The following is a 25,515-nucleotide window of genomic DNA, read 5'->3' on the forward strand; positions in this document are numbered from 1 at the left end:
AAGTCACTGGAAATGGGCCAGATCCTCAGTCCATCCCATTTGGCTTCATTTCACTGATTTTAGTAGACCTGTGCTGCATTACACCCACCCCTGTTCTTTTGAATATCTTCTTTGTATACGCAGGAAAAAGGGCCACAAATGTCATTTCCCTGCTATTATAGGCCATCGTTCAGGTCACTTTTAATTTGCTGCCTAGTGAGATGCTATCAAGTAAGCTGTTATTCCTCAGGAGAGCAAGTAACACCAGGGCATTGCTGTAGGGTTGCCAGCCACTGCTGGGCAGCTGGAAAGGGCCAAGAGGGGACCGTTGCCTTTGCAGGGCAGTGGTTGCCAATTGCAGGGTGACCTCGGTGTTCCTGTTAGTGTGAGGGAAAAAGTTGTACAGGAAAAGGGCTAACCCACCAACTTCTCTGGTCTCTTTTTCAGCAAAGAAGCAGCACATCCCCTTTTCTCTGCCAGCTATGCCTTTTCTCCTCGACTTTTACACAGGGTGCTGTAATTACACCTTGCTCAGAATCCCTTTACCTTTTCCCTTGCTCATTAGATTATTTTTTTTTCTTCTGGTATCAGAAAGAAGTCCATGTTCAAGAACTCACTAGAATCCTGTGCCTTGCAGCTTGGCGTTTGTTGGTTTTCCTCTCACCCCATTTTCTAACAGTCATGAAGTTCAGTGTTACAAAATACACTGTCTACTTCAGGAAGAAGGGCCAAATACCTACATTAAGATATTGAAGGGCTGAGTTCAAACCTTAGCTCTGGCACAAGTTACTTCTCTAGCCTTGGGTGGATTAGATAGTCTCATAGCCTTGGTTCCCATTGTGTAAACCATTAATTTTTCATTCCCATCCCCATTTATCAGTCCTTTCTAGTCCAGCGGGACTGATTGTTTACCACTCTGTGTCGATGCAGCACTTAGTAGAAAGGAGCTGGAGATCTTAAAACTGTGGCTCTCACCAGGAAAAAAATATTCTGTATTGGCATTTCATTTACTTGTTTCATAATTTACTGGCTTCATGTAAGATTCAGTCTCCCAAAACTGGCACCAACTGGACACTATGGTGTCTACCATATTTTGGCTTTCTCTTTTTCATTTACAAATGTGAGGAGGTTGGATTCAACGGTTTGTTTATATAGTTATAAAAGATTAAATAGAGGAAATACATAGCCAATTCAGGGAGCAAATGGAAACGTTTATACAGAACGCTCAGCGGTTTCTAGTTTAGTGCGTGTTTTCTCTTTTCCTTTGTTTGCTCAAGACAAAGACATCAAACAAAATCCTGACCTTGAAGAAAGACTGATGTGTGTGACAGCATTCAGGAAAAATGTGCCCTCTAAAAGAAGTGTTGCATAAATGCTTGTGTCAGAGTGCAATTAAATTCTTATTTAGGAGTGGAGGAGAAAATAAAAACCTCAATTTTACCTTTGTACCATGTTGCTCCCGCACCGGCATGCCTCCTTACATCAATAGTCTTTAATCTTTATTTGCATTTAGTTGTTCTTTGTGTAGTGTGTATTTGTCTTTTATGGTGCTCATATTTATGACTCAGTTCTACGTGAGATGAGGCATAAAGATATAGTAAGGACAGTCCTTGCCCTCAAGCATCTGCTAATGATAAGACAAAATAGAGGGGTACCAAAGTAAAAGTTATCTCTGTTTTACATGTAGGAAACTAAGCTATGGAGAGATTGAGTGATTTGCCCGAGGTCCCATAGGAAAATCATCCAAAGATGGGAAGACAGAGTTCACAGACTGGGTAGACTGCACTATCACAATTTGTAGCTAAATATTCAACATACTGGAGATTTAAGATAGGCAGGCAGTGGTGTCGAGGCACTAAACTGCTGGAAAGGTACTTACGCTTCAGTGACATAAATGTGAAGTAGAGCCAGAGGGCCTTTTTCACCTTCTGCCGAGTATTGTCCAGGCGTTGAGTTCAAAGCCAGTCACAAGAGCTCCTGCAATGCCTGAACACACAGCACTCTGTAACAGAGTGGGTGAGTAATTTGCAACAAGCAAGAAATCTAGCAAACAGCTCTTCCTTTCATGCTTGGGTAAAATATTGATCATCTCTAAAATATGAGGCAGCACCCAGATGTTCCCCAAAGGGTGTCCCCTGGGGGTATTTCACGGCATTTCTGCCTGCCTCTGGAATTCTCCCTGAAAATGTTCAACCTGGAATCAAAAAATGCTCTGTTCTGGGAAGAGACCTGACTTTCATCATTTCTGTTAGCTGGCAGTGTAAAAAAGTTTTACAAGCAAAGGAATTGAAGAAACCCTTAGTTTAAGAGCTGTTTTTATGGCCAGACTCTAGCTAACTATGCTTAGTGTAAAGACAAACGAGAGCTAGCATTTTCTAAGACCATTGCTCTGGTCCCTCTAACTCAACACTAGCCAGGTTATGTTAGCTCTTGTAATACCTGGCCCTGGGAAGTGTTAATGGACTGACAGCCAGTGAAGAGCTGTTGGGAAAAAGGATTTTTAGTTCAGCAATCAAAATGGTTGTCCCAGACAATTTTTATTCTTTTAGGAGAATGGAGAGAAAAAAATAGAAAAAAATAATTTTATATTAACCTAAATATTTCATTTGTTTTTTAATGCTTTTGCTTTTTAATTATTTCAATTTTTAAAAGAAATTTTGCTTCACAATGAGTAGTTGAACACCTTTATCTAAAAAAAGGGTAAGACAATATTTCACATGTGGAATTCATACCTTCTCTGCCCTCCTCTCCATACTGTTTTTTGGCCATAGCTACCTGCCCTGTTTGACCCTAACAGTTTCAGTTGCATAAAACTAGATTTTTTACATCATACTGCTTGGAGAAATTCTTGCAGCATCATCCCTGGCCACACTTTAGCTTGAGAAAAGCTAAGTGCTCTGTTTCCATCAGACTCTTCCTCTCTCCATGCTGTCAGCCCAGAGCTGCCTTCTCCCCTGAAACTACCACCAGTACAGTATGTGAGTTTTGGCTCATTTAACTGTTACCATGACCCAGAGCCAAGAGCAGGAAGAGTAAAGCTCCAGGATAAAAAACTTCAAGCACTGCATTTTTCTCAATAGTTTATCCCACTGAGGCTGTGCCCTGTCCCAGCTTGGTCTTCTCCTTCAACTAGGCCAGGTACCAGCCTTTTCATGCCTCCCTCTACCTTGGCCTCATTCAGTTAAGAGACATTGCCTCTTGCTGCTCCAGATGTGTCCCTGAGACTATAGTCCTATTGCGGAGTGAGTTAGTCTGCATGGCATCTAATTTCATGTACTAACCTGTGGCATTTCATTCACTGTGGTCTTTTCTTTCTCATCTTTCCTGCAGGTACGAGCGAGAAGTCCCAGGGTTTGCTTCTGCATTGCTCCCTGTGGGGTTCACCTGTTCAGCCCTCTCTCTACTAATGGCAATAAGGAGCTGTCAAGTAACCTAATGATGTGTAAGTCATTATGACATCTGCACCTCACCTCCAGCAGATTAAAGAAGCCTTGAAGTTTAAGACACCTTTCTCCTGAGTTAGTACATTAATACTTCTGCCTGGTTGTGTCAAAGCCCTCTGGCTCTCCAGCGTCCTGCAGAACAAGCACGTTAGCACAGGGGGATGCTGGCACCATTTTTGAGGACTTAGACATAGAAAAGGTATAGAGAAATCAGTTCCTAGGTCTTTCTGCTCACTGCAAGGATGTTTCCTTCCACTCCTTCACCTCCTTCAGTACATCTTGTTTGGCCAGAAGAAAAGCTACATTCACTCACTGGGCTGCACTCTCACTCCTGCACACACTCCTGTGCACAGACACGCACAGTCATGTCATACGCAGCCATTCTCTTGTGTAATGTGCATACGTACGCACTTGCATGCACGCACATACTGTCTTGTACACACCTGGTGTAAATTTCATGTTGGGGGTGTTTTTCTGGACTTTGGGGTTCTTCAGAGACTTATCTCTAGGTGTGACTTGGACCCTGTTAAGGTACTGAAGAAGTAACGCATTTTTTTCACTGGAAGGGATGCTAACTATATCATCCAGTCCTGTATTGCACCCATGCTCTCGTAAAGCTGGAGGAACCAAATAGCCTACAGACTCCTTTACTAATGATCTGCTTGATGAATCCCACTCTCAAAGAACCTGTTTTCTTTCAGGAAACTTTGGGAGCTCTGTTTCCAGCAGGATGTTTTGGGCTCTGCAACTAAGAAATTTTAGATTTACAAGGAGAAACAAAGTTAATATATTTAGAAATTTGGGAGAAGAAAAATTGAAGTCAAACTTGTACCACATAACATGGAACATTTCAAGCTCCTGATAGTGATGACCTGAGGTATTAATGTATGAGGGACTGTGATGAGTTGGGAGCATCTATTCTAAATCCGTTTGAGTTTTAATCTGGGGCAGATGAGAAGGGGAAAAAAAAGAAGAGGATTTAAAAATAGCTGTGTGCCTTCTGCAGTCAATTCACTCTGCAGGAAGTCTGAACAATATTCAGGAAATACTGTGACTCCCAGAAAAGCCTGTTGTTTCTAAGCAGAGCCAGTCTGGTCTTATCCACGCTGAGGAGCAAATGGGATTGACAAGCATGTAACAGAATTGAGACAGAAAGTGTGAAACTGTGTTTGAAAGCAGAGAGAAGCTTAGAGACAACCTTAGTTTAAGTGTGACTGAGAAAATGGAAGGGGAAAGAAAAAGGGGGTTCCTTAAAGGAATTGGGTCTGCATTTGGAAAAGGCAGTGGGCACCTGAGAGGGCCTAAAGAAAACCGGACTAAAGGATAGACTTTCATGCCAAATAACAAAAAGTTAGTGCATATAATTAAATAGAGCATGGCTGGCTTGGTGGAGCTGAGCAAAAGCCATCGGCATGTCAGCAAGTGTCATCCACTTTGCATCCCTTATATGAGTGAATACAATGAGGACTAGGAGCCAGAGCAGAGCCACATGAGCAGTGGGAGGAAAGTCGCATCAGCTGAACACAACCTTCATGAAATAACTGTCTGGCTGACCAGTCAAATTCATCAGTGACTTGAGGCAGGACATCACTCAACTGAAAATTGAAGGTTTAGTTTCCAAAACTGCTTTGCATGGCAGTGGGACTTTGTCCACACGTGTGCATTTCACTACAATAGCACTGACATTTATGGCTCTGGTTTTGTCTCCTGGGTTTGGAGGAATTTTTTGTGGGTTGGTTGGTTGGTTTTTAAAAGCCAGAACAAAATTTGCGTGATTACTTGTCCTGTAGGGTGGGAATTTTGTCAGTCTGAGGCAAAGCTGTACATGCTTTTTAGGAGGTTTTTGTGATTTCTAGGAAAGGAAAAAGCCACCTTTGTTATGAAGCGCTCCCTTCTTCTGTCAGCAAAGGGGAAGACATTTGGCTTTCAGGTAACTTTCAGACACCTAAATACCATTCAAGGAAAGTTTCATAGAAAGAGATGGAAAAAAATTGGGTAGTTTTTGTCAGAAATGAGTAATTTGGTGCCTTTCAAGCAGCTCTGCTACACTAAAGAGTGTCTATGTGGTAACACAAGGCTGTGCCTGCAGAGCCGGTCATGCCTGAGCTATGGCCGGAGCTGCAGCATCTGCTCAGGCCCAAACAACACCTGTGAGGATTTTTTTAGAGGTGAAAGATGAATTTTCAAGGCTATGACCTGCTCCTTCACTCCTTCTATCATCCCCAAGGCTAAAAAAACCACCTGTAACTTTGCACACTTCCCTAGTCCCCTCCAAGAAATGCCACCCATGGTCCGGCACCCCAAAACTTGCCCTATTCTTCCTGCTGGGCATGTCTTTCTGTTCAGGATTTAACAACTATTGGGAAGCAGGAAAACACTTGGCTAAACAGAAAGGGTTTGCATGCAGAGCAGCTGCTTTCATGAATGAGATGAGTACATGCAAAATTCTGTCATGTGAGCATGTAACCTGCTCATTGCTCAGAAATATTTAAATAGTGGTGATTTGTGAAAATCCTGCAAAGTGTGTCATCAGTCTTTCTTCAGCTAAAAAAAACCCAAAAGGGTTTGTTATTTTTCAGCTTCATTATTCTCTTGATTTAAGTGCGCTCAGCCATCTGTTGAGGGCACAAAAAGACAGAACCAAGTAATTAAGCAGACCAATTGCACTCCAAAAATAACAAATAATTGAGATGAAGTGTTTAGAGACAGTTCATAGGCTAAAAGTCATTTTTCATGACTAGTGAGTGCTTGTGAAATATATATGCACTTGTGAGAGAAAGGGGTGGCTCATGAATAATATGCAAACCAGAAATAAGGTATCAAATCTGGAAAAGGATCTTTTGGGACTTTTCTCACCTTGCTGTGTTGGTCTAAAAGTCTAACTAGACCTGTAGGGACTCCCAAGTAGTCAGCAGAGAGGGCTGTACACTTAGTAAATGAGTTGCCTCTCACTTTGGAGATGCTGTCCTTTCCCATTGCTCCTGGAAGGAGCACATACCCCAGAGTTGTTCAAGACATCTTACCTCAAACCAGGTAAAGTCAGGGGAAAAGTGCTGCTCTGTCGTGGTTTAACCCCAGCCAGCAACTAAACACCACGCAGCCGCTCACTCACTCCCCCCCACCCAGTGGGATGGGGGAGAAAATCGGGAGAAGAAGCAAAACCCGTGGGTTGAGATAAGAACGGTTTAATAGAACAGAAAAGAAGAAACTAATAATGATAATGATAACACTAATAAAATGACAACAGCAATAATGAAAGGATTGGAATGTACAAATGATACGCAGTGCAATTGCTCACCACCCGCCGACCGACACCCAGCCAGTCCCCCGAGCGGCGAATCCCTGCCCCCCACTTCCCCGTTTCTGTACTGGATGGGACGTCACATGGTATGGAATACACCGTTGGCCAGTTTGGGTCAGGTGCCCTGGCTGTGTCCTGTGCCAACTTCTTGTGCCCCTCCAGCTTTCTCACTGGCTGGGCATGAGAAGCTGAAAAATCCTTGACATTAGTCTAAACACTACTGAGCAACAACTGAAAACATCAGTGTTATCAACATTCTTCGCTCTGAACTCAAAACATAGCACTGTACCAGCTACTAGGAAGACAGTTAACTCTATCCCAGCTGAAACCAGGACATGCTCACAGAGTGAATTCCCAGCTCCATTACAATCAAAGGCAGTTTTGCCTTTGTTCAGTGTTTTCTGAATGAGAGTCTTCCCATCTAAGAAGCAACATCCCCCAGAAACTTAGAGTAAATGTACAAAATCATAGGGTATGTTGAGTGCTAAACCTTAAATTTAGAAACAAGCAAAAAGGACAGCAGATAGCCAGTATTTCTGTGCCTTCCCAAAGCCTTTTTTTTTTTTTTTTTCCCCCCATAGTGGGTGATATTATTGAAACTGGCATAATCCACAACCTAGAACAGACTTTTTAAGTGAAGTGGTTGAAAACAAAGGGTATGTAGGTTTTGGGGATTTGGTTTGGTTTGGTTTGGTTTGGTTTTTTTTAACAGTGCTCTTTGCTAAAGCAAGCCATAGCATCATCCAGTTTTGCCAGAGTGGATATTAAATATGGTATTTGAAGCGGGCCTCTGCGTAACAACACTGTTGTGAGCTTGTCCAGAATGTCCTAGTAACACTGGCTGAGACTCTTACTTAGCAAACTTACCCATCCTTAGGTTCCTGGCAGCTGGTAATATCCTCCCCGTACACTGTATGGAAGGGGCATGGCGACAGTTTGTGGAAGACTAACGAACCAGCACTGTGTAGGGAACTATCATAACCTGATTTAGTAGTCTTTATTTGTGATGTATTCTCATACCACTTTGGGAGGTGCTGGTGGGAGAAAGACATTCCTCACTCATGCTGTTGCCAAATTCTGCAAGAGTGAACATCCCTCACCCTGGTTTGGGTGTAATCCGGTCCAGCAGTTCTTGTGGAGCTACGTGTAAGTTTGCAGCATATCAGACGTTATCAACTGATGAGCAAAATGACTTATCAATGTTATAGAGGTTGTACTTTGACAGGTATTCAAAGTGAAAGATCAATTTACATTTTCTGAAAGGAAAGAATATGCAGTAGATTAGTTTTCAAATGGTTTTTAGTACAAGGAATGAAGCTACTTACATTGGCGATTTTCTAAGGTTACATTTGTTTTTGCTGTATTTTTTTCTTGTCTTCTAGATGCAATTCCTATTTGCTAAGGATTCTGAGCATTACATTAGAATAAGGAAGACTTGGAGTGCAATTTTAGAAAAATAGACATCCAAATCACTACCATAATCCTTCTGGCTCTTTGAAAATGAAAAGTAGAGTGTTTCAGAGAGCTGTTTATTGGAAAGATTAGTTTTATCATGAAATTATTACTTCAGCACATGGTTTGAGATTGGCCATTACCTTAGAAAATTCACAGATGAAAACACAAGGAGAGTTGCTGATGAAGAAGACCTAATGACTTAAAGAGTCTTTTCCTTGTGTGCTTCGTTTTTCCCCTATAGCTATGTATTGGCTTCACCTGAGAGAAGCAAACAATCTGTTAAAAAAGCCAAGGATGGAAAAAATAAGTTAAAGCTCTACTGTAAATTTTGTAAATCAACTGATTTTGTTGGAGAAAGCCATTTTACTTATTTATTTTTTAATAGTGCTAGGTAAATGTTGAAAAAACCCAAAATATTTATGAATGAGTGATTCTAAAAAGTAAACTTTTTTGTTCTTTCTTCAGGAACAATCTGGCTGTAAGTGTTTACGTGGGAGTCTGGAAAAGAGCTCTTGGTCCTTTTGAATGTGTGTGTGCATACATGAACAGCGTGCAACAATATAACCGTCCCATTAAAGGGAAGGCTTTACATGCAAAAGACAAAGACAGTTCCTCTGAAGTTTGGTAATGCATTGACGGCCTTAACCTAGCTGCTTTATTAGAGGTAACCCCTTGGGGAAGACCTCATCAACATCACCTAAACCCAGAAACCAGCTGCCAACTGAATGCTCTAAATAGGAGAGGACCCTGTTTGTTTTCTTGCAGCACCACTTCACCTTCTGCCTAATTTAGTTGTGGAAGGAACCCGGGACCAAACTGTATTTCATTACATAATGGAGACTCAGTTACTGTTACTGAAGCTCTGAATTTATAGTCCTTCCACATATGGAAAACTCCTATGTCCATAGTGATGGACCTTGAATAAATATGTGAATGGGTATGTACTCATGTCCATTCCTGATAAGGAGACACATATTTTGGAAGAAGGCTTCTAATGTAGTCTTTCATTGTATTTTCTCATTTGCTTTTGTTCCATTTTAATTTGATTTTGGCCAGTGTAGGAATTTTCTTGAGTAAAAACTAAATACCTCCATCAGGAGTCTGTTCCCCTGTGTAAAAAAATGGGAGTTGAAGGAAAGTGGATTTTGAGGTTCAGAGTCAAATAGTGAATTTTCCTGTCAGTATAGTATTTTCATGATGAGAGGAAGGGATATTATTGAAACTTCAGCAGAGAGGGGTGAAAGGAGAATGAGGTCAGTGCCCCTTTAAATGTCTCAGGCAGGTTGCATGAAAGCAGGATTATATCAGTCTCAGGATGCAAGGTTTTATTTATAAAAATAAATTCTTCCAGAAAATGTCCCAAACTAGTGTCACGTTGTTGTGTGCTAATGGCTACATTAGCAGTTAGCTGTGGTTATACATATGTCCATCCATCTGCCTTATGACTTTGTATCTGAGGAAGGTGCTGTGTGTTAGTTACTCTATGTAAAAGTCTGCTTTTAATGAGGGTAAAGAAAAGGATTGCAGGCGGTGGTGATACACTGGGCTAAAAACACTCATTCGTAGCCAGATTAAGCCCCTTGCTGTAGACATGCTTGTCCCTGGGTAGAAGGAACCAGAGTTAAGACCAGGCCATAAAATGGATTTAATGGAGTTATGGACATGTCCTTTTTCAATTTTTTTCTCACTCAATCCTACAATTTTAATTTATAACTAGGACACCTTTTAAATAGGCAATAAACTCTTTTCTTTGAGCAGGTTGGTCTATTTGTCTTGCACACAAGGCACTGGAGTATTCTCGCTGGAGGGGGTCAAATGCTGCAAAATGGCATTTGTGTATTCTCATTGCGGTTCAGTTGCAGTTCATTTTGCCTACACCTGGGGCTGCTTTTTACTTGCCACAGGTAAAAATTTCCCTTCTGGCAGGCAGCCAGTGTGAGATGATGCAGATTCAAATCTTAGTGGGACTTTGTGCTGAGTCTTCGCATGAGGCTAGAATTTATAATAGAAGACATACTGTTGCAAAGGGAAGAATCGAAGTACCTCACTTGATAAGGAGGGGTTACTGTCATGGGAACATGTTGTTTATTCATTTCTTACTATTTCTCTGTTTAGGAAGTTTCAGTCTTCCAGTCGGAGAGAAGAGATACAGACATGTAAGACAGATGTAACTGATGTAACACATTGTGAGCAGCAAATGACTGCTTTGAAAATGTCTCAAATTCTACGTTGTGTGAAAAAATCTTCCTTATAGCCATCTGACAAGCATGCATGGAATTGGGCTTGCAAATGTATTCTGATTTCTAATGGTCAATGAAAGAAAGTAGATAAATTTACAGCTAATGTTATTTGCCATTAACAACTCAAGCTTGTCTATACCAACTAGTGTTTGTTCCAGCAGCCCAAGAGACCACAAACATGAGCCAGTTTGCTGTATGAGGTGGTTTATTTCCATAAAGTTTTTGAACGTACGTCTCTGATTCAGCTTCAGTTCTGCAGTGCTCTTGAGGAGAACATCTGAGCTGGAGCAGAGATTTTAGCTATTGGACAGTTGTCATTATACAAGAAAAACTATGTTTGCTTCTGAAGATTTCCTCTCATGCCCCATGCTTTTTGGAAACATAAAGCTTCTGAGGACAGGGAAAATATCTGGCATTCACTCTTTCAGCAGTTTCTGTTTGTTCAGTTATAAACTGATTTTGTAACGGTGGAGAAGAGAAACAACTCTGTGGAAAGCGTTGTTGCCAGTGGTTATCTTGCCTGCATCCTTCACCATCTGACACAAGTGTCTGTCTTCATTTCCCTTAACGGGACGGAGTTCGCTCTCATCTCTTATTCTCAGTGTTGCCAGATGGCAAACTTCTTTAGTTGTTTATACAATCTGCTTGTTGTCTGGTGGTATCTGGCTGCCTGGCTGGCTGATCCAGCTGTTTGTAAGTTTCTCCATAAAGTGGAGTTTATCTTGCTTTAGGAAATAAAATGGATAAATTCTCCCTTTTTGCAGAAATAAAGGTCACTAACCTGTCTTCATGGCAACCTCATGCAACTCCGTCCATCCAGGAGGATGTTTCCCTGTTGTTAATCATCTTTTCTGTCGTGTGTGGTTTTCCCTTTGGAAAAAAAACAAAAAAAAGCAAAAGCTAAACCAAAATGGTCTGCTTTTTTTCCCTCTTATTCTTATGTAATTGCTTCTCCCAATCTGTTGTATATCTCTTGTAAAAAAAGGAAGAAGATTTCATATGATGGAATGGACTTTGCTAAATACAGTGTTAAATTTAGTATAGGGACTAAATAGACTGATGCCTTCCAGTGAAAGCCTGTGGATCCCTTGATGGGAACAGACATTTCCTGACTCTGGCCACAATAAGATGTCTGCTACTTGTAACACTGCAGTCCTCTCATCCATCAGATCAATTCAAAATTGATTATATGAACCTAAGTCAAATCCAATGTAACGGGCAAGCTGCAGATAAAATGTGAAATGAGCATGTAGGACTGCCAGCTGTGGCACTTAAATATCACACATATGTCTACCTCTCCACCTGCTCCTCCCCACAAGGAAATATTTGGCTGGAATACTGTAAGAATAGATGCCCTCCTCCCAATCCTTAAAGTATTGTTTTTTCTTTTCATTTACCAGCAGTTTGAACTAGTTAAAGCTCTTCTAATTGGAGCTGTGATGCTTCATGCTGTCATTGATTTCTGTAAAGAAGGTGCTTTGGTTGTCTGCGCTTCCCATCATTGACCATGGCTTCACCTGGTCATAAAGGAAAGTCTTGATGCAAATCAGAGGGAGCCAGCTTGGGGCCACAGTTTTGTTAACTGGCAAAGTTAAAGTAGACTTGGTGCCCCCACAGATGACTGAAACAGTGAAATTTTTGCAGATTGGTTTTGCATTTCGTTCAGAAGAGTTTGAATTAAGTTGAATATTAATGCATTCAGTAGCTGAATCTTATGGGATAAAAGCACATGTTGTAAGGCTTGGGGCATGACAGCCCTGCCCGGGTTGCCATGAGACTGAAGCCCTAAAGCGTGTCCCCAGGCGAATGCAGTCATCACTCATATGTGCCCAGTGCAGCAGTGTGGTTTCCACGAACCACGAAGCAAGGACTAAACTTGTGGGCTCTCCTTTCCAAGAAGGACTTTCCCAATTCCCAGTATGGTAGCTATTTTGGGGTGGATTTCTGCTCTTCTCACACTTTTTCCAAGCAGCAGCTTTGAAAGTTTTCTCTCCTACTTTTCAGAGGACCTTTTTAAAAAGTGCCAAGTTTCACACAGTACAGAACAGGAAGGAAAAACCGTGAAAACCTCAAAAAGTCTCCAAAACTAAGACAATTGTTTCCTGCTCAGCACTAATTAGGCTAAAGAATAATAATAGTAATAGTGGTAATTTCAAATTAATTTCTGTGCGTAGTCATGCATGTAACTTGGAATCTATTTCCTGCCAAAACTTCTGGTAAGATTTCAGAACTTGCACCTTTAGAGAGAAGAAACAAGTCCAAATTGAATTGATTTAAATGTTCAGATGTACAATTATAACAGTCTTTCTGCGTTATTTGCTCTTAATGAGAACAAACTGTCATTGGCACCGTTTCCAGGCAACTACCAAGGAATGCTTAACCTTACATGGGGGTCTCACAAACCACACATCATGCCAGGTAAAGGATGTCTTTGCAATGAAACTAGCTCAAGAGATCACGTAGAAACTGTTTATTTAATCTTATTTTTAATTAGCATTTTGCTTGATTTTCTGGGCAGTTATTTTTCTGTCAAATACTTGCTTTCCTTAACTAGTAGAATCAAGTAAAATGTTATAGTTTTCACACTCTGGTTATAATATTTAATAAGCCAAGAAGTACTCTAGGCTACAGTGGTTACTGTGGGGTCATTTGGAAAGATTTTGACAGTTTGAGAGTGTTCCCTCATAATGAAAATGGGAAGAGCCAGTAAGCAAAGTATGATGGGCAATTTTAGAGGCTTCCTTAGAGACTTGAGCCTCATTATGCATCATGCGTACTGCAAATGCCCATCTCTCTTAACAGACTACAGCCTGAATAAATAAGAGCTTGACGGAGAAATGAGGGTACAGTAATGAGTGACACAACTTGCAACAGGCTACTCTCCTCCGAAGTCCCAAACAGCATCTCATAAACTGAGGGAGGTTTCAAAAATTAATCCAGTCTGGCAGTGACTGAAATTACTTTTCATTTATTTAATGAAAAAACATATATGTGGTATTGAATGTTACTGCGCTTCATGTTTGGCAGCATCTTAAATCAATTTTTGTGGTTATATTAGAATTTGATCATCAACATGTTTTCTATCCACGCTTCTAAATGGTGCTTGATGACTAAATTGGCAGAAAATTTGAACCTTTCTTTGGCAATTCACTAAAGTTTACATTTTCTCATCACAACACTGTTCACTTTGCAAGCTCTTATTACTTGGTGTAAAGAGCTGATAAAGCGATAAAACAGTGTGCAGTGAACAAACCCTACCTGCTTTCTACAACCACGGTCTGAGGGTGGCTTACCCAACTCTGCCCATGGTGCTTTGAACCTTGATGCAAACCCACTGGGGAGTCAAGGGAGAGGTACACATACTGGCTTTCACCAGTGGCAGGTGTCACTTCATTGGACCAAGAAGGTGCCATTTCTCTCAGTGGGTACTTGGTTTGAAAGCAGGGCACACATGAATGGGGAAGCTTTGTGGAGTGTGGCCACAGCATCCCTTCTTATGCCGGTGGATCCCAAAGTTAAAAATTCAGTGAAATACCTTCCATTCTTTGTGATCAAAGTGAGCCTGAATGTGCCCTTGAATTTTCGTGCTGCTAGTGGGAAAGTGAGTAGCTTTCTCATGCAAGGTGGCACCCTTTCTGTCTGCTGGGGATCACCTGGTCCCTAAAACCCTGGCTGAGGTCAGCCATCAAGCCATTGTAGCTTGGACTAACACCTGTTTACATGAAATCACTGCTGAGCTTGTTGTCTCTTTCCCTGTTGTAAGGACTGGCTACTCTGGGAAAGCAAGCAGGGTAACTGGTGGTCTATTTAATATTCCAAAGTGGAGATCACCAACAGCACCAGCAAAAGCTCCAGAATGTTTTCTTACCCAGTTCCCTTAGCCTCCAGGGGACGTGGAGGAAAAGTGGATAAAGCTTCAAGAGAAGATATTCTTGTTGACAGTCATGGTTAAGTTATACTAATTGACATGCTTTTCTAGCAAGAGAAAATTTTCTGATGGCAACATGTCCCCCAAAACCTGAAGCCAGAGAAGCCCTGCTCTCTTGATCTCTTCAGAGATGGGTTTTGCTGTCTTGTCTATGCCAATACACAGACATGATGTCTTTTTTCTTCTAGCAAAAGAAATTCATGTAAGGCCTGCATAGTGTAGCCTGAAGTGAGAAAGAGATTTGTCATTTTTTTGACAATAATTCACATAGACTGCAAAACAAATGTACTTCCGAGCAGTGACTCCGTGAACAATAAAGCAAACACTCTCGACTACCTACCAGCCCATCCATCTTTTTAAATCATGTCAGCAGACTTCAAATTGTTCACCAAGTTTTATTGTTTCATAGGGAAGGAAATAATTTGTGGTGAAATACACTGAGCCATTGAACTTTGCAATTGTTTATTACTTGGTCTTGATTTCTTGCACATTGCCGCTTCATCATTTACCTGTCATTTGTTTTGGATGACGTGGTTTATCCTCTCTTCATAGCTATCTAGATTGCATAGGTAAATTTGTAAGTTGAACTGCTTAGCCTTTCTGCTTGTAATAGCATCCACCTACTGTCTGTAAAATTTGCGATAGTGCTGTGTGCGCGATTTCATTGTAGGCTAGGTGTGAATTCTTCCTTCTATCAAGAAAAACACGTTTATGCAGCCTGGTGTGAAACTTGCTGGCAAGAAGACGAGTCAGGCTTTTGTTTGAACTGGAAGGCTGATGAACAGACTTTTTAGAAAGTGAGAAGGTACAGACAACGTGGCAGATGGATACAAAGTGGTCAACACGGCAGGTAAGGTAGGCTTTGTGCCATAAGCAACATCTTATGGTGTAAGAACCGCTCAGATACAGGTCATTTCTGTGACATAAGGGAGAAGGAGGTGACCGCATCTGAGCTAAGTCTGCTGTTATTTCTCCCATTTTGTTATTGCTGTTATAAATGAGTGCCCTAATTAGAACCGAGGGAATTTATGGGCAGATATGAAAATGTGGTTACTATAGTTACCAGGTGCTCCAGCTCAGTCAGGAAATGTCGCTAATATAATGATAGCCCAAGGGTAAACACATGAGGCAAATGGGGGAACAAGTCCCCCTGCTCCAGGAGAAAATCTTTTTCTTCACACTTTCTTTGGTGGCTTGTTTGGCAAACTAACATCTACCATTACAATTCCTTTTCTGTCCTTCCCTTTCTTTCAACAGGCTGGTTTTGGTTAGACTATAAGGAGCTCTGGGGAAAAGAAAGTGTAAAAATGAAATAGCATTTAGAGCAAGGATAATGATCTATTTACCCGTCTTTCAAAGCTCTCTACTAAAATCCCTCCCCACTCCTCTGTACATAGGCTAGACAGCAAGGTGAACTATGTGTATTTCCACAAGTTCAGAAACAGAACTTTCCTTATGTTTGTATTTTTTTCTCCTGACCCTAATTCCAGCCATGACCCTTGACGCCCATCTCAGCCTGTGGACAGGGAAGAAGGACAATGAGCAGGGACTCCGTTGGCTCTCCCCTTGCATCCCTTGTCTGAGACAGGGGATGTCTCAGTGCCTTGCTGCTTCAGTCCAACTACTAATATTAGCTGCCAGGTGTAGGAGGATTCCGTGAGAAAAATGGCATTTCAGAGGGATCAAGCCCCACAGATGTGGTTGGAGCGGCCTCTTGCTTGGTGCTGCCTACAGGCAGGATCTACATAGGTTATTCCATTTGTTACAGGGAAAGGAAGAATTGTGAAGCCAGATTAATTCCTGCTGCAATTTCTCTGAAGTCAATGAGGTGACACTACTGATTGCTTTGACATAGATTTTTCAGTCCTGAGTAATTACCTGGCCTTTTAGAAAAAATACAGGAGGTGATGGAAAATCAGAACAGCTGCTGCTAAGGGAGCTGATCCCCACCACCTTAAACAGTGCTGCCTATGAGTTGCTCTCTGGTTTTGGAGGAGGCATGCAAGAGGAGAAACAAGCCTGAAGCATCTATATTCTGCTCACCCAGAGGTAAACTGCAACTATACTTAGCAGTATCCAGCATGTTGCCTCCTGCTACTTACTGATGGAGACTGCAAAACCATTGCTCTGTGATTCCTTATGTGAGTGTAGAGCCGGACTCCGGTGGTGTAGAGAAAAGCAGAACCACAGCTCAGCAATGTTAATGTCAGTGTTAGCACTGTCACTGGCCATGCAAGCTCCAGCTCCTCTCTCGGGATCACTTCAGGCTGATGAACACGAAGATCCTTGAGCTTTCTAAAACCAGAGAGCATTGCCTATCCAGTTTAGTCTCAGATACCTTGCTGAGGTGCTTTAATCAGATACCATAACCTCTGTATCGAGCCTTAGAGAGAGACAGGAGCTCCAGAGCAGTTCGTTTCCCCTAAGGTCTGCAGCCTGGCATCTCTGCCTCTCCCTTGGCGAAAGATGCAAAAAGGCTTTGAATGCAATTGCTTCAGCTAGGGTCTTAGTCACAGTCATCGCTGTCTTGATGAATGTGGCCATCCTGAATGGTTTAAATTACTCTGGGTGATGGTTTTGCTTCATTAGCAAGAAGGTGACATACCAGCTCTGTCACAAGCCTTCCTGCAGGAGGAGTAGATGTGCTGAGGTGCAATGTCTGGGCTTTGACATTAGTGTTGCTTTATAAAATGAAGCAAAGTGCACATGAAAAGGCATCTGATCAGGCAGTGCCTCATTTCTACAAACACTTTCCTTTCTACCCAGAGCTTTTTGGAGTGCTGTGCCAGTGCCAAATGTAGTTGAATCAGGTTCTCAGTGGAAGTAGCCAGGCAGAAATTGCACATGGATCTATGTCCACATGTGAGCTTCTGCTTTGCTGCAGGCTACAGGCATCACTGTGGCTGCACAGGGCTCATCTGCTGTAGCCTGCCCTCCTGTGCAGAGGAGAATACTGAGCTCATCCTCTCTGAAGATGGTCCTTCACTAAAAGTCCTGGGTATGAGCAGCAACCTCATGGTATGTTGTTGTAGTCTAGCTGCTGTTCCTTGTCATCTGCTGTTTGCAGGGAGGCACAGGTTGCCCACTGCAGCTTGTCTTTCCTGCAGTGGGCTGACTGCAGCTTGCCCAAATGGAAAAAGTAGAAAATATCTAGAAAAAATACTAAAAAAATGACTAGGAAAGAGGAAGGGAGCAAACAGGTGATATATGCAGTAGTGATGAGGGTGAGGTTGCTTATACTTTTCTCGTGATACAAGAGATATTAGCAAAATTAAAAAGCCTCAAAGGTGCCTGCTGTTGTAGTATTACTTAGACCACTGGTCTGACCTAGTGTAGCATGTTTGCCTCTCTTTGATTTTTAGAAGCTGAAGAAAGCTTCGGTGCCCTGAGAGTTTGGGTTTGTCAGCATGGCATTGCTGGGCTGAGCAGTCATAGCCTGGATGGGACAGAGGGAAACAGGGACCATTAAATCAGATGTTTCCCTGGTCAGTGAAATGGTTCCAGGCAGTAAGCAAAACAAAGACTTTGCGTTTCAGCTGGATTTCAGGATTTGCCTTCTCTGGAGCTGTTTTTTGTTTGATCTCTGTATGGCTTAAGAAATAGCATGAGAATCCCATCCTACCCACTTCTCCATCCGTCTCTCCTGTGTACACCCAACCATGTTGCTGTAGTAGCCAAGTGCTTCACAGCTTATACATACATCTGAGGTTTTGGTCAGGTTTAAAAATACTTTGTTTTCCCGTAAACCTGCAGTAAAGGGAATTTGAGTCTAGTTGTTTACTCTGGGTTTTGATTTTTGCATATTTTAAAATGCACACCGAATAGTAAATTTTACCAAAAAAATGTTATTTCAATCTGAAAAAAAAGCCAGCATTGCCTTTTGCAAAATCTTGACATTGACTCTTTTGAACTTCTTAGGATTTTGAATCTGAATGAATCCAGCAGCATTGACACATGTATTTTGCAGGAGAGATAGTGAGGGGGAGAAATTCTTTAAAAATGTTCAAATGGAGAAATCGTGCTTGGCTGCAGGAATCCTCAGCGATCCGTACCCTTGTGACAGCACTGGAGAAATCCCATCATCCTCACCTCATTAAGAACAAGGGCAACTGCTGTGTGCTGAATCTCAAAAAAAAATGTGTAACCTGGTGCTTCAGACCTTTTTTTTGCTAAGTTGATTACATAGATTTCCCCCCTCCATAATTTAATACCATGTTAAAGATACTCTGACCATAATGCTGGTTTTCTTTTTGGTGCAAGAATACAGCATGCAGCCTTTGCCTGGTGGTAAGTTTCTCCCTAATTGCCTAGGCTAGGTTCCACTGTTTGAGTTTTAGATTGGGCGGGTGGCACGAGCCAATTTTTTATGCTTTGGGGTTTCAGTGAGGCCCAGCTGCCAGACTGTGGGTGAGCTGTGACAACACTCTTCTGTAGAGCTTGGCTATTTATCTTGGCCACATCTTTAATGCCAAAACAGTCCAGGAGCATCTAGCTCTCCTGTGGTCTATCAGCCTTGAAATAGTGCCGTGGCTCGGACTGCAGAGCCAATAGAAGTAATTTTTTCTGTACAGTTTCTATACATTTTGCTCTTGCAGAATTTTTTGGGGAAATGCAGTTTATGTGGCAGCCTGAACAGCAGTCTGTCTGTCTGGTTTCCCTCTTTGGAAGACAAAATCCAAGAACCCTTCAGTCCTTCAGGACCCAGAAGACAGGTTTTTGCTCTGATAGCTGAACTGGTATTATAATACCATGGACAAGGGTTACTGTTAGAAGACAGGAAGGCAGATTTGCAGCCTGCCAAGTTTTCTGGGTTAACATGGAGTACAGGCTGACAAGCTTGACCACTAAGATTGGATAAGTACATACCTCATTTTTACACCTCATGTTAGCGCCATGATAAACAAGCTTGATTTTGAAAAACAATAAAGCTAGCTGGGAAATGATCTCCCAACTCTAAAAGTGTTCAGGATGTCAACACTTTGTCACTTGGTCTCAGCTGGAGCTAAGGACACTGCAAAGTCCTCCCTTACATCTCCTAACATCTCCTTTTTTTCATGTGGTTTGGGCCACATGGATTCTTCAGCTGGAAGATGGAGATCAGTGGAGCCCAGCGACAAGTGGCGTTCCTCAGGGACCGGTATTGGGACCAGTGCTGTTTAACATCTTTGTTGGTGACACGGACAGTGGAATTGAGTGCACACTCAGCAAGTTTGCCGATGACACCAAGCTGTGTGGTGCGGTTGACACACTGGAGGGAAAGAATGCCACCCAGAGGGACCTTCACAGGCTTGAGAGGTAGGCCCATGTGAAGCTCATGAAGTTTAAAAAGGCCAAGTGCAAGGTCCTGCACATGGGTCGGGGCAATCCCAAGCACAAATACAGGCTGGGCAATGAGTGGATTGAAAGCAGCCCTGAGGAGAAGGACTTGGGGCTGCTGGTAGACAAGAAACTCAACATGACCCGGCAACGTGCACTTGCACCCCAGAAAGCCAACCATATTCTGCGCTGCATCAAAAGCAGTGTGACCAGCAGGTTGGGGGAGGGGATTCTGCCCCCCTACTCCACTCTCGTGAGACCCCACCCGGAGTACTGCGTTCAGCTCTGGGGTCCCCAACATAAGAAGGACATGGACCTGTTGGAGCAGGTCCAGAGGAGGGCCACAAAGATGATCAGAGGGCTGGAGAACCTCTCCTCTGAAGACAGGCTGAGACAGTTGGGGTTGTTCAGCCTGGAGAAGAGAAGTCTCTGGTGAGACCTTATTGCAGCCTTCCAGTACCTAAAGGAGGCCTGCAAGAAAGCCAGAGAGGGACCTTTTACAAGGGCATGCAGTGATAGGACAAGGAGTAATGGCTTTAAACTGAAAGGGTAGATTTAGATTAGATATTAGGAAGAAATTCTTCACTGTGAGGGTAGTGATGCACTGGAACAGGTTGCCCAGAGAAGTCATGGATGGCCCATCCCTGGAAGTGTTCAAGGCCAGGTTGGATGGGGCTTTGAGCAACCTGGTCTAGTGGAAGGTGTCCCTGCCCATGGCAGGGGGGTTGGAACTAGGTGATCTTGAAGGTCCTTTCCAACCCAAACAGTTCTATGATTCTGTTATTCTAAGATGCAGTTGTTATGAATGGTGTTTTCAAAATCAAGCCAGTTCATGCTGTAGACATACTTAAAGATCAGTGATTTTGAAAACCACTGTAAGTCAGGGATCTGGTTGTTTGGATACACAGAATGACCTGGATAGAGCCAAGAGTTGCGCAGGGCTCCTGCAGGCATGGTAAGGACCTTGTGCACCAAAGTATCAGCTGTTGTGAGATTAAAGAGTGACACTGTTTGCTTTTCTTCTGAAAGTTTCTTGAAGAAATGACCTCAGGCACACTGAACTGTCTTTTTCTTTAGTCTCCCTCCTTTAATATATAACTTTTGACTTCTTTTGCCACTTTTAACCAAATTTAAGACAACGGTGTGCAAAACTAAGCTCCTACGAGAAAGGTGGTCAGACATCAAGAGAGTGAGATCCAGTATTGCTCCCACCAAAAGGACACCACTGATTGCAGTGAAGCAACATTGTACAGTGGCATCCTGACAGTAAGAAAACTTACATCTTATTAGACGTCAGCAAAGCCAGCCAACAGGGTGAAACTATGCAGGAATGCAGATTTTCAGTGATGTTACTTCTCATTGAATGACTCATTTTCAGAAGAGTTAATTAAAAACAAGAAAAACCATCTTAAATAAAGTAATAGTATATGTCACCTGTGACAATACAATAACTATGAAGTAATACACTTGAGTGAACTATGAAACCAGGCAGTCACTTAGGGATGCATCATAGAATTTCTTCTGAAACAGATTTTTTTTTTTTTTTTTAGTTAAATGCTGTTTTATAAAGAACTTGAGAGGTTTGTGGGAACATCTTCAGCATGCATGTCACTCTGCTTAATTCCTGTTCCTAAGGAATACTCCAGGTATCAATACAGGCTGGGGGATACCCAGGTATCAATACAGGCTGGGGGATAAAGGGATGGAGAGCAGTCCTGTGGAGAAGGACTTGAGGGTACTGGTGGGTGAAAAGCTGGACATGAGCTGGCAATGTATGCTCGCAGCCCAGAAGACCAACTGTGTCCTGGGCTGCATCAAAAGAAGTGTGACCAGCAGGTCAAGGGAGGCGATTCTGCCCCTCTGCTCTGCTCTGGTGAGACCCCACCTGGAGTACTGCGTTCAGCTCTGGGGCCCCCCAACATAAGAAAGACATGGACCTGTCCGAGCGGGTCCAGAGGAGGGCCACAGAAATGGTCAGAAGGCTGGAACACCTCTCCTATGAAGACAGGCTGAGAGAGTTGGGGTTGTTCGGCCTGGAGAAGAGAAGGCTCCGGGGAAACATTATTGCAGCCTTTCAATACTTAAAGGGGGCTTATAAGAAAGATGGGGACAGACTTTTTAGTAGGGCCTGTTGCGATAGGACAAGGGGTAATGGTTTTAAGCTAAAAGAGGGTAGATTCAGACTAGATGTAAGGAAGAAATTTTTTACGATGAGGGTGGTGAAACACTGGAACAGGTTGCCCAGAGAGCTGGTAGATGCCCCATCCCTGGAAACATTCAAGGTCAGGTTGGATGAGGCTTTGAGTAACCTGATCTAGTTGAAGATGTCTCTGCTTATTGCAGGGGAGGGACTAGATGATCTTTAAAGGTCCCTTCCAAACCAAAGTGGAGCAAACTGCTACATTTAATGGATATGAGATGTACAGCTAGCTGAAAAGTGTTAAAATTGGCTTATTCATAATTTCCTTGATTTTTCTACTCCTTGAATGTTTAATGTTTTTTTCTGATGGTGATCTTATATACGCCATACTGACTGTCACATATCTAAAGTGTAATTAGCAATTGCTCATGGATCCATAGGAATTGTAATGAATAGCATGACCTCAGTGGAATGATGGATCTTATGCATGTACTTCTAAATTCATGTCATGCACAGTCCTACCTGAAATCTGGTCTCAACTTCCTCTTTCTCATCTATGTCACCTTCTCAAATGCAGCTGCATGACTTGTGAAATGGAGGTTAAACATACCAAAATATTTCACTTCTTGCTTGTTAGGATTACTGACTGCTTAGAGTCCTCTGTAAGCATTAGCCAGTGGTGTCTAGCTATATCAGGTTGTGCAGTTACTCCTTGGAACTACGAACCAGCAAACTTTCCCCTTACGTGTGCAAATCAGATTAAAATACAGCAATATAAAGGCATCCAGATGAGCATGATAGCAGACAAAACAGCAGCATCTCTGTAAAATGTTACCCACCTTGTTTGGAAATGGACGAACCGGGAAAGTATTGGTAACTACCATCTAGAGAGACGAAATTTTCAGGTAAAGTTGTGTTTTGGGGTGGTTTTATATACATGTTGGAAGGGTAGGATACTATAGGATGGTGATCCTTAAAGAATGGGACATCTTTTCAAGAATTCAAGTTTGAGAAAGTAAATGGTGGATGGCATGTGAGGAAGCAAGCCCTGTCAGAGCTCCCATCAGCTGAGGGCTACATCTGCGCTAGTAGATTAAACAGTAGTGGAGAGTGATTTTTGGTTCTCAGGCCAGCTGGCAGGACTTGACCTTGTCCATACTGTTAAACTCATTCAGCTGAGCTGCATGCCCGCATGGAAACTGCCTGTTGGATGTAGTTTCCGGGCTATGCTAATGGCAGAATTTGGGAAATGCCTTGCTGGCACCGGCCAAAGCATGCTGGAGCCGATCTGCAGATGTAGCGTAACCGACTCTCAGGCTCCTGTGCCCAGAAGTGGTTCCTGGCACTGTGCTTTTGACTTGTGCAGCTTCAGCCCTCCTGTCTGCCTCTGGATACTTGTATTTACTCTACCAGTCTGTTATTTCAGAGTTCAGAATTATCATATATGCAGGAATTTGGTGTGGTGCGAGAAGCACTTAGCGTTTGAAGGTACCTTAAACTCTTCCCTGACTTTCTGAACCTGACTTAGGCAAATCCTCATTAGCCCTATTAATGACATAAAATGCCAATGAAGCCAGGAAGTTGGTTTGCAATAGTGACAACTCCTGTTTTGTGAGTCAGGCTTGTGTCACTGAGCTGTGACCCTTCAGAGCTGGCAGCTCCTTTGCCATCAGGAGAGGGCAAGCGCTTTACGAAAACTTACAGGTAGTGTGGAAGAGCGTCATCAAGCAGATGGTTTCTGGTTGCCCCAGTCAAACAGTTGTCTTTCAAGACATGTCCTAGATTTTAACCTATTGAACAAGAACACAGAAAATCAAATGGAAAACACATGGTTCACTGCTCTCAGTTTTGATAGCATCAGGAAGGTCAATCAAAGATTAATGGGTATAACTATTTTCTAAGCCTATCTATAATGCTTTTAGCTTGGCTTCTAAAGGAAACGGGGTGTGTGTAGTAATCCTCTTCTGTTTTTTTCCTTCCCAGTAATCCTTACTCTGACCAAATCTGAACAAATCTGACAAGTGTGTCAATTCTTACAAGTTTTGTCTAGCCAAGTGTAGGACAGAGTCTCTGTCAGTGTCGTCAGTGAGCAAAGATGGTGTCTAAGCTCAGCAAAAGACAAGCAGAGGTTGCACAAGAAAGAGCACTTCTATAAACACCACAGCTGAAGGAAGAGCTTCATCCTGAGTTTTATTCTTTATCAACAGAGATCTATAAGAAGTAGGGCTCAAAAACTGCCTTTCGGGTTGTATTGGTTTTGTGTGGCAAGGTTTTGGTAGCGGGTGGGGTTACAGGGGTGGCTTCTGTAAGAAGCTGCTGGAAGCTTCCCCTGTGTTCGACAGAGCCCATACCAGCCGGCTCTAAGACAGACCCGCCGCCGGCCAAGGCCGAGCCAATCAGCGATAGTGGTAACGCCTCTGTGATAACATTTTTAAGAAGGAAAAAAAGTTGGGACGGTGGTATTCGGCAGCCGGAGAGAGGAGTGAGAACATGTAAGAGAAACAACCCTGCGGACACCAAGGTCAGTGAAGAAGGAGGGGGAGGAGATGCTCCAGGCGCCAGAGCAGAGATTCCCCTGCAGCCCGTGGTGAAGACCATGGTGAGGCAGGCTGTCCCCCTGCAGTCCATGGAGGTCCACGGTGGAGCAGATATCCACCTGCAGCCCGTGGAGGACCCCACGCCGGAGCAGGTGGGTTCCCGAAGGAGGCTGTGACCCCGTGGGAACCCCGCGCTGGAGCAGGCTTCTGGCAGGACCTGCGGATCTGTGGAGAGAGGAGCCCACGGAGCAGGTTTTCTGGCAGGACTTGTGACCCCGTGGGGGGCTCACGCTGGAGCAGTCTGTGCCTGAAGGACTGCACACCGTGGAAAGGACCCATGCTGGAGCAGTTCGTGAAGAACTGCAGCCCGTGGGAAGGACCCACGTTGGAGAAGTTCGTGGAGGACTGTCTCCCGTGGGTGGGACCCCACGCTGGAGCAGGGGAAGAGTGTGATGAGTCCTCCCCCTGAGGAGGATGAAGCGGCAGAAAATAACGTGTGATGAACTGACCGTAAACCCCATCCCCGTCCCCCTGTGCCGCTGGGGGGGTGGTAGAGAATCCGGGAGTGAAGTTGCGCCCGGGAAGAAGGGAGGGGTGGAGGGAAGGTGTTCTGAGATTTGGTTTTATTTCTCATTACCCTACTCCGGTTGATTTGTAATAAATCAAGTTAATTTTTCCCCAAACTGAGTCTGTTTTGCCCGTGACGGTAATTGGTGAGTGATCTCTCCTATCCTTATCTCGACCCACAAGCTCTTTGTTATATTTTCTCTCCCCTGTCCAGTTGAGAAGGAGGGGGAGTGATAGAACAGCTCTGGTGGGCACCTGGCATCCAGCCAGGGTTAACCCATCACACGGGTATGCTCCATCACACCTCCATCTTTTTTCCAGAGGAAACATGTTGCAAATGGGACAAAGTAAATAAAAGCTACTTGGGAAGGTGAGGGCTAGTGTTTGCAACTCTGCCTTGGTAGACAAGAGCAGTAATTGCTAGAAAAGGAGGGTCGCATCATCAGGCTTTGCTATCTAGAGGTAGCACTACTCAACAAAGCAAGCTGCAAAGAGATCCAGCTGCCTGGTCCTACAAAATGCTGTGTGCTCAGAAAACTGTGCATGCTGCAATTTGTTCACAGTGGTAACAGACATGAATAAAGAGGTGTGCTTTGCCCAGAATGGGAG

This window comes from Harpia harpyja, chromosome 2 (genome assembly GCF_026419915.1).
Source record: "Harpia harpyja isolate bHarHar1 chromosome 2, bHarHar1 primary haplotype, whole genome shotgun sequence".
In the NCBI taxonomy this organism is placed as follows: Eukaryota; Metazoa; Chordata; class Aves; order Accipitriformes; family Accipitridae; genus Harpia; species Harpia harpyja.